Raw genomic sequence first — 16290 nt, 5'->3', positions numbered from 1 at the left:
AAGATATTACAGAGTAACACAAAGTTCAACACATACCAAGAGGTGTGAGGGCACTGGTTGCAAGCTTACAATCTATGAGGAAATAGGGGTAACACAAACTGTAAAAATAAAGTGCTTGAATCAGTCACTATCCAGTATCTGTACAAGTACAGACACAAACTGCAATTTAGTGCATAGAAGGGAGAACAGAAAATAGTTAGATTAGTGAAGTAAGGTGATAGGCTAGTCTGAAGAAATGTGATTTTAGGGCACACTTGTAACTGTGGAAACTGGGAATTAACTGGATTGTACGGGTAGTGCATTCCAGAAAACTAGTACAGCACAAGAGAAAACCTGAAGATGGAAGTGGGAGGTTTTGATTAAAAGTATGTTAGTCTTAGGTCATTAGTGGAACAGAGAGGATGGGTATTATGATAGACAGAGATAAGGGAGGAGATGTAGGGCAATGCAAAACTATGGAGAGCTTTGTGGGTGAGAGTGGTAAGTTTATATTGGACTCTGTATCGAATGGGCAACCAGTGCAAAGACTGGCACAAACTAGTGGCATCAATGGAACAGTTGGACGGTTGGACAGAAATATATCTTGTTTAGTTTCAAAGGTGGGTACATAGAATTTACGGATTTTCCTTTTTTAAATATATTTTGGCTTTTTTCTTGTATGAACTAAGCAGTATACCTGATAAATTTATTCTGCAGGTCATTATTAGTGATGAGCGAGCACTAAAATTCTCGGGTACTTGTTCCTTGGGTCGAGCAAATTGGAATGCTCGAGTGCTCGGTCCGAATAACGATCCCAATGTAAATCTATGGGAAACTCAAGCATTTTTCTGGCGGCTCCCCGGCGGTCTGCAGAGGGCCTAAAAATTGCCCAAATTGATGGGAACAGTGCTCAAATGACATGGGAACAGCATGGAGAAGACCCCTGGAAGCATTTCTGACTCTCAGGTCACTGCTGTCAACAACGTTGTCAGAGGTATTACGCCACTCAGGGGTGGATTAAGAGTAGCAAGGGCCCCGGGCAGTTTAGAAGGCGCGGCCCCCCCTCCACACACACACACCTGATGTATCACATGTCACATGATCCCCTGTGATAGATCATGTGATAGTTCACGTGAAATTAATTTGGCACAATATTAATTATAATAATTTTTTTAGGCTGTGTGCCCACTATGCGTTTTTTAAGCATTTCCGCAGCGGCAATTCCGCTGCAGAAACGCTTAAAAAACGCTTGCTAGAAGGTCTGCCATGTTCCCCAATGATAATCCGCATGTGCTGTGCACATGCTGCGGAAATTTCCGCTGCAGATTATCTTTGCGGAAAAATCCACAGCATTACCAATTATTTTGCGGAAGCGCGGCATTTTCACTGCCATTGACTTGCATTGGAACGCATGGAATCCGTATCACTGCATCTGTACATGCGGATTCCCTGCGTTTCAATGTGCTCCTCTGGACCCGGGTACCATAGAACCTGTAAAAAAAAGAATAAAATAAAAAATAAATATTATACTTACCTTCTGATGGCCCCCGGTGTCTTTATCCGATGCGTCCTGGCTTCCCGGCAGCTCACGATGGTCTGAAAAGGACCTGCCGTGATGTCATTTAGTCATGTGACGGGTCAGGCGACCGCCGACGTCGGCAGGCCATCAGAAGGTAATTATAGATTTATTTTTTATTTTTTACCGTTCTTTTATGGTTGCATGGATTTATATAGTGTGACCAAGTTGTCAAGCACTTTCCAAGTGATGCTAAAATCGCTTGGAAAGTGCTTGTCAACCCACATGCAGAAATGCATGTGAAGAAAGCTTCACATCCGCTTGTCCCTGGCAGGAAAAACGCATGTACTATTCGCATGTACAATCCCCATGCGTTTTTTATGCCAGGGAGATGCAGAAACGCTCAAAAAAAATCCGGAGCATTTCTGCATCGTGGGCACATAGCCATCTATACACGGTGGGAGGCCACACGGCGCCATCTATACACAATGGGAGGCCGCATGGCGCCATCTATACACAGCGGGAGGCCGCACGGTGCCATCAATACACAGCGGAGGCCGCACGTAGCCATCTATAGACAGCAGGAGGCCGCACATAGCCATCTATACACAGCGGGAGGCCACACGTAGCCATCAATACACAGCAGGAGGCCGCACGGCGCCATCTATACACAGCGGGAGGCCGCACATAGCCATCTATATACAGCAGGAGGCTGCACGTAGCCATCTATACGCAGCAGGAGGCTGCACGTAGCCATCTATACACAGCAGGAGGCCGCACGTAGCCATCTATATACAGCAGGGGGCGGCAAAGTGCCATCTTTACACAGCAGGAGGCCGCACGTAGCCATCTATACACAGCAGGGGGCCGCATGTAGCCATCTATACACAGCAGGAGGCCGCACGTAGTCATCTATACACAGCGGGAGGCCGCACGTAGCCATCTATACACAGTGGGAGGCCGCACGTAGCCATCTATACACAGCAGGAGACTGCACGGCACCATCTATACACAGCGGGAGGCCGCACATAGCCATCTATACACAGCAGGAGGCCACACGTAGCCATCTATATGCAGCAGGACGCTGCACGCAGCCATCTATACGCAGCATGAGGCCGCACGTAGCCATCTATACACAGCGGTAGGCCGCACATAGCCATCTATATAGAGCAGGAGGCCGCACGCAGCCATCTATACACAGCAGGGGGCCGCACGTAGCCATCTATATACAGCAGAAGGCCGCACGTAGCCATCTATACACAGCAGGAGGCCGCACGTAGCCATCTATACACAGCAGGGGGCCGCAAAGTGCCATCTATACACAGCAGGAGGCCGCACGTAGCCATCTATACAGCAGGAGGCCGCACGTAGCCATCTATACACAGCAGGAGGCCACACGTAGACATCTATACACAGCAGGGGGCCGCACAGTGCCATCTATACACAGCAGGAGGCCACACGTAGCCATCTATACACAGCAGAGGGCCGCATGTAGCCATCTATACACAGCAGGAGGCCACACGTAGCCATCTATATACAACGGGAGGCCGCACGTAGCCATCTATACACAGCAGGAGGCTGCACGGCACCATCTATACACAGCGGGAGGCCGCACATAGCCATCTATACACAGCAGGAGGCCGCACGTAGCCATCTATATGCAGCAGGAGGCCGCACGTAGCCATCTATATAGAGCGGGAGGCTGCACGTAGCCATCTATACACAGTGGGAGGCCGCACGTAGCCATCTATACACAGCAGGAGGCCGCACGTAGCCATCTATACACAGCAGAAGGCCGCATGTAGCCATCTATACACAGTGGGAGGCCGCACTGCACCATCTACACACAGCAGGAGACCACATGTAGCCATCTATACACAGCAGGAGGCCGCACATAGCCATCCACACAGCAGGAGGCTTCACGTAGCCATGTATACACAGCAGGAGGCCGCACGTAGCCATCTATACACAGCAGGAGGCTGCACCTAGCCATCTATATATAGCTGGAGGCCACATGTAGCCATCTATGCACAGCAGGAGGCCGCACGTAGCCATCTATATACAGCAGGAGGCCGAACGTAGCCATCTATATACAGCAGGAGGCTCCACGTAGCCATCTATACACAGCAGGAGGCCGCACGTAGCCATCTATACACAGCAGGAGGCCGCACAGTGCCATCTATACACAGCAGGAGGCCGCACAGAGCCATCTAAACACAGCAGGAGGCCGCACGTAGCCAACTATACACAGCAGGGGGCCGCACAGTGCCATCTATACACAGCAGGAGGCCGCACGTAGCCATCTGTACACAGCAGAAGGCTGCATGTAGCCATCTATACACAGTGGGAGGCCGCACTGCACCATCTACACACAGCAGGAGACCACATGTAGCCATCTATACGCAGCAGGAGGCCGCACATAGCCATCTACACAGCAGGAGGCTTCATGTAGCCATGTATACACAGCAGGAGGCCGCACGTAGCCATCTATACACAGCAGGAGGCCGCACCTAGCCATCTATATATAGCGGAAGGCCACACGTAGCCATCTATACACAGCAGGAGGCCGCACGTAGCCATCTATATACAGCAGGAGGCTGCACATAGCCATCTATATACAGCAGGAGGCCCCACGTAGCCATCTATACACAGCAGGAGGCCGCATGTAGCCATCTATACACAGCAGGAGGCCGCACCTAGCCATCTATATATAGCAGGAGGCCACACGTAGCCATCTATACACAGCAGGAGGCCACACGTAGCCATCTTTATACAGCAGGAGGCTGCACGTAGCCATCTATATACAGCAGGAGGCCCCACGTAGCCATCTATACACAGTAGGGGGCCGCACAGTGCCATCTATACACAGCAGGAGGCCGCACGTAACCATCTATACACAGTGGGAGGCCGCACGGTGCCATCTACACACAGCAGGAGGCCACATGTAGCCATCTATACACAGCAGGAGGCCGCACGGCGCCATCTATATACAGCAGGAGGCCGCACGTAGCCATCTATACACAGCAGGAGGCCGCACATAAACACATAAACACATTTGAAACACAAAAATTCATATAAACAGACATCACACAATGATATCTACCTGCACACACACACTCATGCACAGGGCCGTGTCTCCTAGCAGTGACGAGGCTGGGCCAGCACAGGGAAGTTAACAGGTGCAGTGCTGGCCCAGCCGAAGAAGAAGTAGCAGCCGTGCGCCGCGGCTGGGGTAGCGGTCCGGGGGCCCCCCCGCCTCTGAATGCCGGTATGTGCCACGGTGCCACACATATAATGAGGGCAATCTGGCCATAGACACCCCGGAGCCCCAGGCTCCCAGGCCCCCAGGAGATTGCCCTCATTATAATCCGCCTATGATGCCACTTTTACGGACTCACAATAAAAATACAAAAACGAAATCAATATGGATTTTCCTGGGAAATATGTTAATGAATATCCTTTCCAGGATAATGACTTGTATATAAGGCAAAATAAATAACCAAAATCAAAAATGCTCCTCCACACCTTGGGTTATGTTCACACGTAGCGTTTTTGATGCGTTTTTAAACTTTTGCATTGCTTTCAACCAAGACAAATGCATTCACCGGGAAATGTCATTTTAACATTTTACAACCTTATCTGGCCATGTGGTGTGTGAAACATCATCAGGCACATCCTGTTTCATTTATGAAGGAGGGACTCTGAAAGTCACAAAGCCTATTTTACAGCCTTACTATTCATAAAGGGCCAGCAGTCAGCTATGCTTTGCTGTTCCCATTATTAAATAGTGGGTCTCATAAACTGTTATTGCGTATGCAGTGACTGCAAAGGCTGCCAAATATTTGGACGCAACCCAATACCCCTTTGAAGAGACATAGAGGAGGGTCTCAGTAAAAAAAATGTTCCTATTATAAAGGAATTGGTCTCCTATAGTGGTAATGTCCATGCTGTAACTGCAAGGGCTGCCAAAATTTGGGAAAAACACCACTAACAATTTAAAGAGACGTCGTTACTGTGGTCCAGCTCTATGTGTCTTTAAATTTTTAGTGGGGTTTTTCCTAAATTTTGGCAGCCACTGCATACTCTATAACAGGATAGCAGACCCTCTCCTTTCTAATGGGAACATGTCGTTACTGTGGTCCAGCTCTATATGTTCCCATTAGAAAGAAGAGGGTCTGCTATCCTGTTATAGAGTATGCAGTGACTCCAATGGCTGCCAAAATTTAGGAAAAACCCCACTAAAAATTTAAAGACACATAGAGCTGGGCCACAATAACGACATGTTCCCATAGAAAGGAGAGGGTGTGCTATCCAGTTATAGGGTATGCAGTGAGTACAACGACAGCCAAAAAAAAACCACTAACAATTTAAAGACACATGGAGCTGGGCTACAGTAACGAGTACGACATGTTCCCACTAAAAAAAAGTGGGTCTCCCATACTGTTTGCCTATAGAGAGAATGCAACAGCTGCCAAAAATGTGGAGGAACTCCAGTGTCGCTTACAAGAGACGTAGAGGTCGAAGGGCCTCCTGAAAACAATGTTCCCATTATTAGGAAGTGGGTTTCCCATACTGTTTGCCTATGCAGTGAATGCAACGGCTGCCAAAAATTTGGAGGAACTCCAATGCTCCTTGCAAGAGATGTAGAGGTCGGAGGGCCTCTTGAAAACAATGTTCCCATTATTAGGAAGTGGGTTTCCCATACTGTTTGCCCATGCAGTGAATGCAACGGCTGACAAAAATTTGGAGGCACTCCAATGCCCCTTGCAAGAGACGTAGAGGTCAGAGGGCCTCCTGAAAACAATGTTCCCATTATTAGGAAATGGGTCTCCCATACTGTTTGCCTATGCAGTGAATGCAATGGCTGCCAAAAATTCGGAGGAACTCCAATGCCCCTTGCAAGAGACGTAGAGGTCGGAAGGCCTCCTAAAAACAATGTTCCCATTATTAGGAAGTGGGTCTCCCATACTGTTTGTCTATTCAGTGAATGCAATGGCTGCCAAAAATTTGGAGGAACTCTAATGCCCCTTGCAAGAGACGTAGATATGGTGATATGGTAGATATGGTGGTGATATGGAGGAGGATGTGGAGGATGAGGAGAAGGAGGAGTACAAGAGCAAATATACAAAAGCCGGAAGCGTATACCCATGTCTGGGTGTGAAGACAGAGGTGCATGGGAATAGAGTTAGACCTCCCAAGAAAAACCCACTGTAATTGAGTTTATGTTACGCTGCTATAATTCGGTGGTGTTGAGAAGTCTGGCCCAATCCAGCCCTTGTTCATTTTTATAAGAGTCAGCCTGTCAGCATTTTCAGTTGACAGGCAGATGCGCCTATCGGTTATAATCCCACTAGCGGCACTAAGTACCCACTTTGACAAAACGCTAGCGGCAGGGCAGGCCAGGACCTCCAAGGCATCGAGAGCAAGTTCATGCCACGCATCCTTCTTGGATACTCAATAATTATAAGGCACAGAGGAATCACGGAGGACATTGGTATAGTCGGCAAGGTACTCCCTCACCATTTTCTGAAACTTTTCCCTCCTTGTGAGAGTACCCCGCGCATCAGGGCCTGTGCGATGGGAGGGCCTGATAAAACTGTCCCAGAACTTTGACAGTGTTCCCCTGCCTCTGTTGGATTGCATTTGTGTCTCTCTCGCCTGTAGCCCTTGGTTGTCCAACAAACTGTGACCTCTGCCACCAGCGTTTTCAGATGGGAATGTTTTCAATAATTCCACAAGAGCCTTCTTGTACTGCCCCATTTTCTTAGGCCTCTCCTGCGTGAGAATAAGAGACAGAAAGTTCTCCTTGTAGTGTGGGTCTAGAAGTGTCACCAACCAGTAATGACGGTCACCCAAAATTTGGACAATGCGAGGGTCACGGGAAAGGCAGTGTAGCATAAACTCAGTCATGTGTGCTAGACTGCAAAGAGGCAAGACTTCCGTGTCCTCACTATGAGAACGACTGACCATGCTCTCCTCCTCATCCTCCTCCTCTTCCTCTTATTCCCTGTCAACAGGCCATCCATGCTGAACAGACGGTATGACAGTTGAGCAGGTAGTACCGTCTGTAACGCAGGAAACTTGCTTCTGTTCTTCCTCCTCCTCCTCTTCCTCATTGTCACCCAATCCACGTTGGGATGAGATGAGGCTGGGCTGTGTGGAATCACCCTGTATGATTCCTTGCTCCATGTCATCATGCTCCATCTGCAATGCATCCTCTTTAATTGTGAGCAGAGAGCATTTCAGAAGACAGAGAAGCAGGATGGTGACGCTAATTATGGCATCGTCGCCGCTCACCATCTTGGTGGAGTCCTCAAAGTTTTGGAGGATGGTACATATGTGTGACATCCATGTCCACTCCTGAGGTCTTATGCGTGGAGTCTGAACTGAATACCGATGGCCTTGTTGATGCTAGTAGTCAACAACTCTTCTGCTCAAAAATCCTTCCCAACATCTGCAATATAGAGTTCCAACACGTGGGGACATCGCAGATCAGTTGGTGAGCTGGAAGCTGCAAAGGCTGTTGAGGCACAGCAAGGGCGACGGAAGCTGTAGCTGACTTTCTAAAATGGGCACACAGGCGACGTACTTTGACAAGCAGATCCGTCAAATCCGGGTAGGTTTTGAGAAACCGCTGAACCACGAGGTTAAGCACATGGGCCAGGCATGGTACGTGTGTGAGCTCGCCTCAGAGCCGCCACCAGGTTACGGCCATTTTCACACATGACCATGCTTGGCTGTAGGGTCAGCGGTGTCAGCCACAGATCTGCCTGCTCTTTCAGAGCTGTCCACAACTCTTTAGTGTAGTGTGGTTTGTCACCTAAGCATATTAGCTTCAGCCCAGCATGTTGCTGCTTTGCTGAGGCAGTGCTGCAGTGCTTTCAGGAAGAGGAGGTGCAGGAGCTGTAGAATGTGGAGGCAACCCTGATTGACCCAGGGGCGGCAATCCCTCGGCGTCGGGAGGACGTGTTCCGTCCCAAGGTCCGACTGGGTCCTGGCTTCCACTATATTAACTCAGTGTGTTGTAAATGGGATGTACCATCCCTGCCCACAAGCACTTGTCCACATCTTCATAGTTAGGTGGACTTTCCAAGTAACTGCATTGTTGAGGGCACGGCTAATGTTGTGGTACACGTGCTCGTGAAATGCGAGGTCGGCACACCAGGAGAAATAATGACGACAGGGGACCGAGTACTGAGGGACGGCCGCCGCCATCAGGTTGTGGAAAGCTTCCGTCTCCACGAGCATAAAAGGCAACATTTCGAGCGCAAGCATTCGCGAAATGTGTGAATTTAGTAGTGTGGCCTGTGGGGCATTGGCTGTGTATTTGCGCTTGCGTTCCAAGGACTGGGGCACAGACAACTGAACGCTGCGCTGGGACAAGGATGTGGACGTGCTTGCTGATGGTGCTAGTTGAGAGTGTGCAGCGACACGTGCAGGGCGGGAGGCACCTTGGCATGCGCCATGGACAGGGGATTGGTGTGCTTGCACAACACTGGTGTCACCCGCAGACACTGTTTCTGGACCCTGGGGTTCGGCCCACTTACTCGGGTGCTTTTCTGGTATGTCAGGCTGCTAGTTTTGCTACCGCTGCTGATGCTAACCTGGCAAGTGGTGAAAATGGCCTTTTTAGGGTTTTCTGCAGTCTTTAAAAAACAACCAGACTTGGGAAGACCTAACAGTTGTACTGGCAACTTCCGTTGTGTTGGCGTTACAAGGAATGCTTTCCCGCCTTGTGTCTGTGGCCACAACACTGCTTCCTCCTGCCTATTGTGGTGCTATGCCTCACTCCTCCTGTGTGCTGCTGTCCTCGCTCTGTATGTCCCCCTGCCAGGTTGGGTCAGTTACTATATCATCTACCACCTCATCTTCAACTTCCGCACCCTGGTCCTCCTCCTGACTTTCTGGCAATTGTGTCTCATCATCATCATCCGCCTCTTGCGACAGTAATTGCACTTTCCCATCGTTGCCGTTGTGTGACGGTGGCTGCTCAAACATTTGGCCATCGCTACACGCGTTCTCCTCTTGACTCGCTTGAAGCTGGCCATGCGAGTGGCCCAAATCTACAAATGGAAAAGTGAACAGCTCTTCTGAGTGTCCAAGTGGGGGATCAGTTGTCTCCAGGCACTCGACATGGTGGGAGGAAGAAGGATCAGGGTGAGGAATATGCGGTCCAGACTCACGGCTACTGAGACTTGACTGTGTGGAAGATAGGGTAGTAGTGGTGGTGGCAAAGTGACTGAAAGCATTATCTGCTATCCAATCAACAACCTTTTGACACTGCTCTGGGTTCAATAGTGGTGTACTGCGGTCCCCTAGCAATTGGGACAGGAAGGTCGAGCGACAAGATGTGGGTGTTTGTTGTGACACAATTTCAGCTTGCCCACGGCCATATCCTCGGCCTCTGCATGCACCATCACCATCACATCCACTTCCCCGTTCCTTGCCACGCACCTTGCCCATATTAAATGGAGGACAATATTTTCCACGTTCACGAGAAATGGCTGATTTTGGAACGCAGTTTTATGTGATACGTCTGACAGAGAACCACGATTTTTAATAGCAGGCCTGTAATTTACTAATAATTTTCTTCACAGACACCTAGTGTGAATAGCTTGACCGACACACTGCAACAGAACGGAAAAGGAGGCCAATATTTTCCACGTTCAGTTCAAATTTCTGGATTTTTATCGCTGAAATATGGAACAGATCTGGCTGTATTCTGCAGTGCTAACAAGCAAATGGAGCAGAAAAATGGTGTACTCTGGATTGCTTTTTAAGCAAATAACCAGGACTAAGATAAAAGAAAAATTTGCCGGCCGCGACCAATCAGCATTATTGGCGCCAAATTTAAACACCGTTTTCCTGATTGGTCGTGGTCGGTCACATACATATTCTAGAATACCCGATGCGTTAGAATCGGGCCACCATCTAGTCTAACTATAAACAAGCAAATCTCCACCTGACTCAGCAGCATCTTTCCCTACTCTGCCTGTTTCAAGCATAGCAGCGCCAGGTCTTATATAGACCTGATGATGCTGTGCGGCCAGCCAATCACTGTAATCACAGAATTCATCATCTCTCCGCCATCTCATTCAACTCCCCCAACTGACCTATCTATCAACGTCAATGGCTGCCCACTCTCCCCAGTCCCTCAAGCTCGCTGCCTTGGGGTAACCCAGGACTCTGAACTCTCCTTCAAACCACATATTGTTACAGGTCAGGGAGGTGGAACCTCTGTGCTACGGTGCAAGGAGAGACCCAGAGGGGCGTAACTATGTATCAACCCGGACCGACCCTGGTCGTACGGTGGCTAACGACTCCGTGACCAGGGAGGGACCGAACTGAGGGACCAGGTGCTACTCTGGGGATGACCTTGTAAGGGAGCAGGTGACTCCCACGGTACAGATGGCAGGGACTGACCGGAATAGCAGGTAGGCACTGCAGGCAGGCTGGCGAGCAGAAGCCTCCTGGTAGGCTATCAGGTAGACACGGCAAGTGACGGCAGGAGTCTCTAAGTGGGCTGGCAGGTGGTCACGGCAAGTGACGGCAGGAGTCTCTAGGTGGACTGGCAGGTGGTCACGGCAAGTGACAGCAGGAGCCTCCGGGTAGGCACGGCAGGTAACAAGCGGGTAACAGGCAGGTAACAGGCAAGTGCTCCCAAGTGAGCGGGCTGGCAGGCACGGTAGGCAACAGGCAGGCAACAGGCAAGTGCTCTCAGGTGAGCGGGCTGGCAGGCATGGCAGGTAACAGGCAGGCAACAAGCAAGTGCTCCCAGGTGAGCGGACTGGCAGGTACGGCAGGTAACAGGGAGGCAACAGGCAAGTTCTCCCAAGTGAGCGGGCTGGCAGGCACGGCAGGTAACAGGCAGGCAACAGGCAAGTGCTCCCAGGTGAGCGGACTGGCAGGAAACAGGCTGGCGGGCAAGACTGGTAGTCAGGCTAGCAACGGGACCTGAGGGCTGAAGCAGAGGTCAGAAACACTGTGCAATAACTTTTGCTCGGGCACCTCCATTTTGGAGGAGGTGCCTTATATATTGGAGGACCCTCGGCTATTGGCCGGGGACTCCTTAGGACGGCGCTCGTGGCCCCTTTAAGAGGGAGGGAGAGCGCGCGTCCTAAGCACAGTGCCCGGGGAGCTGCGCGCGCCGGCAGCAGGAAAAGGAGCGCTGGTGAATGCAGAGCGGGGAGCGCGGGGAGCGAGGAGGTGAGTGGGACGGCGTCTCTACCTGGCAGGGGGCAGAGACGCCGATGCTACAGTACCCCCTCCTTTACGCCCCCTCTTTTTTAGGCCAGAAAGGAATTTTTCAAGGAGAAGCGAGGCATGAATGTTCTCCCTAGGTTCCCAAGTTCTCTCCTCTGGGCCAAACCCCTTCCAATCCACTAGAAAAAGGGTCTTTCCTCTTACCCTCTTAGTGGCCAGAATGTTCTCTACCTCAAAAACGTCCTCAGCGGAAACTGGAGCAGGGGGAGTACCTAGATTGGAAAAAGAGTTAAACACAACTGGTTTGAGGAGAGATACATGGAAAGAGTTGGGAATTCGTAAGGTGGCCAGGAGTTTTAACTTGTAGGCCACTGGGTTGATTTGTTTGAGAACTTCAAATGGACCGATAAACCAAGGACCTAACTTATAGGAGGGTATTTTGAGTCGGATATGTTTAGAAGAGAGCCAGACTTTATCTCCCGGGCGGAATTTAGGCGGATCCAGACGTCTCTTGTCAGCATGTTTCTTCATCCGCTCGGAGGACTGAAGAAGTGCGGACCTAGTATTTTCCAAAATGGTGGTCAATTCACTGACAAGAGCCTCCGCGGCAGAGTTGTCCACCGAGGCGGAGATGGGAAACGGAATCCAGGGATGTTGACCGAAGAACACGAAGAACGGGGATTTAGAAGTAGATTCGCTCTCATGGTTGTTGTAGGAGAATTCGGCCCATGGTAGGAGCTCCACCCAATCGGTATGGTGAGCGATAACAAAGTGCCGCAGGTAGCAGGTAAGGATTTGGTTGATACGCTCCACTTGGCCATTGGACTGTGGATGGTAGGCGGAGAAGAAATCCACGGAGACATCCAGTAGCTTACAGGTAGAGATGAGCGGTGTTCGACTCGAACTGTTCGCCAATCTCAAATTCGAGCTGTTTTGGGCGGTGTTCGAGCCATTCGGCAAACACGAACAATTTGAAAAAAATTCGGCTGTTCGAGGTTATGTTCGATAACTGTTCGTACACCAAAATCATAACTGGATTTTTTCTCAGTAATGCTGCAAATTAATGTTAATACGCAGTTCGAGTGTACAGCGGGGCGGGGGGTGGGGCAGGGTATGGATCTCTGCATAAATAATGAAGATCTCCATTTTTTTTTCTCTTTCCCGCATTTACAGTGGGGAGGTGCAATCTGTCAGCCTATCAGCAGCGCACACACGAAGCGAAGTGCTTTTTTTCACACAAGCAAGGGCATGTGTCATTGGCAGTGTATGTCACATGTCCTTGCCCTACAAGACCCAGCCATTTTCCCCGTCGCCACCATTTTCTCACTGCTGCAGCTGCGTGTTAGACGGCACCGCTGTTGCTGTGTGCGCTATACTTTCACTGTTAATTTCAAGCCAATTTTCGCACAAATCTACAGATAGCTTGGGAGTAGGGAATAGTTGTGATTGCAGTCCTTTTGAGCACTAGGTTACATAATTTCCTACGACTTTTATCAGGCAGGTCTGTGGTCTTAAATAGATAGGTTGGGAGTAGTGTTGAGCGATACCTTCCGATATCGGGAAATATCGGATCGGATTGGATCGGACCGATACCGAAAAAGTATCGGATATCGCCGATTCCGATACCGGAAACCAATGCAAGTCAATGGGACATAAATATCGGAATTAAAATAAACCCTTTCTTTCCTTGTAGGTTATTTCTACATGAAGGAAAACAACTAAGAATAATGTAGAATGTATTGGGGGAGGTGGGGGAGACAATAAAGGCATAGAGGTTTAGCCCAGTCAAATGGAATAGCAGGAATTAATATTTTTTTATTATGTTCTGAGTTACGGAAATATTAACTATGTTAAGTATTTTTATATTTTGTCAGATATTTATGTTTCACTACTTCCATGCTCTTCACCTTCTTTTTTACTTCTCCCACACTTTCTCCTTCATCATCCTCAGCATCTTTTTCATCCACTTCTTCTTCACCTTCTTCTTCACCTTCTTCGTATTATTCTTTTTTTTACATTCTTCATATTCTACTTCTTCATCTTCTTCATATTCTTCTTCTTCATCATATTCTTATTTGTGACAGGCATTCCTGTAGTTGTTATCTATAAAAGGTTGGACATTACACCTTTCGTTCTGCCCGTCACAAAAGATTTACAACAGGATTTGTCCGCGTTCAGTTTGGCCTGCAGCAGCATGTCTTTTCCAGGGGCACCACGAGGAGGAACGGACTCACCCCCATACACTGCTTAGTCATCTTCTGCTTATAATTTAGATATTATCTTTTGCTCTGATTTTTAGTCTTATGCTTAATGTTCTTCCGCTTTTTGTTCTGCAGCTTCTTGTATTTCTGCTTCTTGGTTTTCTGTCTCTTGTTTTTCTGTATCTTGGTGCTTGTCTTCTCTTCTTTGTCTTCTTGGTCAACTTCTTCAGGGTCATCTTCTTGGTCTTCTTCGGGGTGGTCTTCAGGGTCGTCGTCTTCGGGGGTCCTCGTCTTCGGGGTCCTCGTCTTCTTCGGGTTGGTCTTCTGGGTCCTCGTCTTCGGGGTCCTCGTCTTCTTCGGGGTGGTCTTCAGGGTCCTCGTCTTCTTCGGGGTGGTCTTCAGGGTCCTCGTCTTCTTCGGGGTGGTCTTCAGGGTCCTCGTCTTCAGGGTCATTGTCTTCGGGGTCCTCGTCTTCTTAGGGTTGGTCTTCAGGGTCCTCGTCTTCAGGGTCCTCGTCAGGGAGATCCAGAGTGATTACCAAGAACCATTTCAAAAAGCTTGAACTTGGAAATGTAGCAGAAGGTACAAGAAAGCTGAGGAACTACCGAGGACCAGCTGACGGTACTGGAACCCGGATGGATAGCAGAAGGTACAAGAGCCAATGGAACTACCGAGGACCAGCTGATGTTACTGGAACTCGGTTACTAAGCAGGAGGTACCTGTGCCAGAAAGCACTACCAAGGACCAGCAGACGTTGGTGGAACTTGGATACCGAGAAGGAGGCACCTAATCCAAAGGCACTGCCGAGAACCAGCTGACGGTACTGGAACCCGGATGGGTAGCAGAAGGTACAAGAGCCAATGGAACTACCGAGGACCAGCTGATGTTACTGGAACCCGGATGGGTAGCAGAAGGTACAAGAGCCAATGGAACTACCGAGGACCAGCTGATGTTACTGGAACTCGGTTACTAAGCAGGAGGTACCTGTGCCAGAAAGCACTACCAAGGACCAGCAGACGTTGGTGGAACTTGGATACCGAGAAGGAGGCACCTAATCCAAAGGCACTGCCGAGAACCAGCTGACGGTACTGGAACCCGGATGGGTAGCAGAAGGTACCCATGTAAAAAAAAAGTTCAAGGCCGCGAGCCGGCCGCAGTTACCAAAACCCACAGTCCTACAGAGGGTGCTTGTCCTATTGGCACTATGGAACCAGCCTTCATTGCCAGATCCCGCAGCCCACATAGGAGTCACCTAAACTGCAGGCACCATAGAGTCGGCTAACCCGACCGCAACACGACAGGACAACGCATTGGAGGCAAAGTGACGTTGACACTACCCGGAAACAGCTGGCGTGCTGGAACCAGGCTGGGCAGGAGGGAGTACCCGTGCCAAAGACACTGCCGAGAACCAGCTGACGGTACTGGAACCCGGATGGGTAGCAGAAGATACAAGAGCAAATGGAACTACCGAGGACCAGCTGACGGTACTGGAACCCGGATGGGTAGCAGAAGGTACAAGAGCCAATGGAACTACCGAGGACCAGCTGATGTTACTGGAACTCGGTTACTAAGCAGGAGGTACCTGTGCCAGAAAGCACTACCAAGGACCAGCAGACGTTGGTGGAACTTGGATACCGAGAAGGAGGCACCTAATCCAAAGGCACTGCCGAGAACCAGCTGACGGTACTGGAACCCGGATGGGTAGCAGAAGATACAAGAGCAAATGGAACTACCGAGGACCAGCTGACGGTACTGGAACCCGGATGGGTAGCAGAAGATACAAGAGCAAATGGAACTACCGAGGACCAGCTGACGGTACTGGAACCCGGATGGGTAGCAGAAGGTACAAGAGCCAATGGAACTACCGAGGACCAGCTGATGTTACTGGAACTCGGTTACTAAGCAGGAGGTACCTGTGCCAGAAAGCACTACCAAGGACCAGCAGACGTTGGTGGAACTTGGATACCGAGAAGGAGGCACCTAATCCAAAGGCACTGCCGAGAACCAGCTGACGGTACTGGAACCCGGATGGGTAGCAGAAGATACAAGAGCAAATGGAACTACCGAGGACCAGCTGACGGTACTGGAACCCGGATGGGTAGCAGAAGATACAAGAGCAAATGGAACTACCGAGGACCAGCTGACGGTACTGGAACCCGGATGGGTAGCAGAAGGTACAAGAGCCAATGGAACTACCGAGGACCAGCTGATGTTACTGGAACTCGGTTACTAAGCAGGAGGTACCTGTGCCAGAAAGCACTACCAAGGACCAGCAGACGTTGGTGGAACTTGGATACCGAGAAGGAGGCACCTAATCCAAAGGCACTGCCGAGAACCAGCTGACGGTACTGGAACCCGGATGGGTAGCAGAAGGTACCCATGTAAAAAAAA

Source organism: Phyllobates terribilis, unplaced genomic scaffold (assembly GCF_046119375.1).
Source record: "Phyllobates terribilis strain yellow unplaced genomic scaffold, ASM4611937v1 Scaffold_10__3_contigs__length_209671492, whole genome shotgun sequence".
NCBI lineage: Eukaryota > Metazoa > Chordata > Amphibia > Anura > Dendrobatidae > Phyllobates > Phyllobates terribilis.
The sequence above is the reverse complement of the archived record's forward strand: the minus strand, read 5'-3'. Positions refer to the sequence as shown.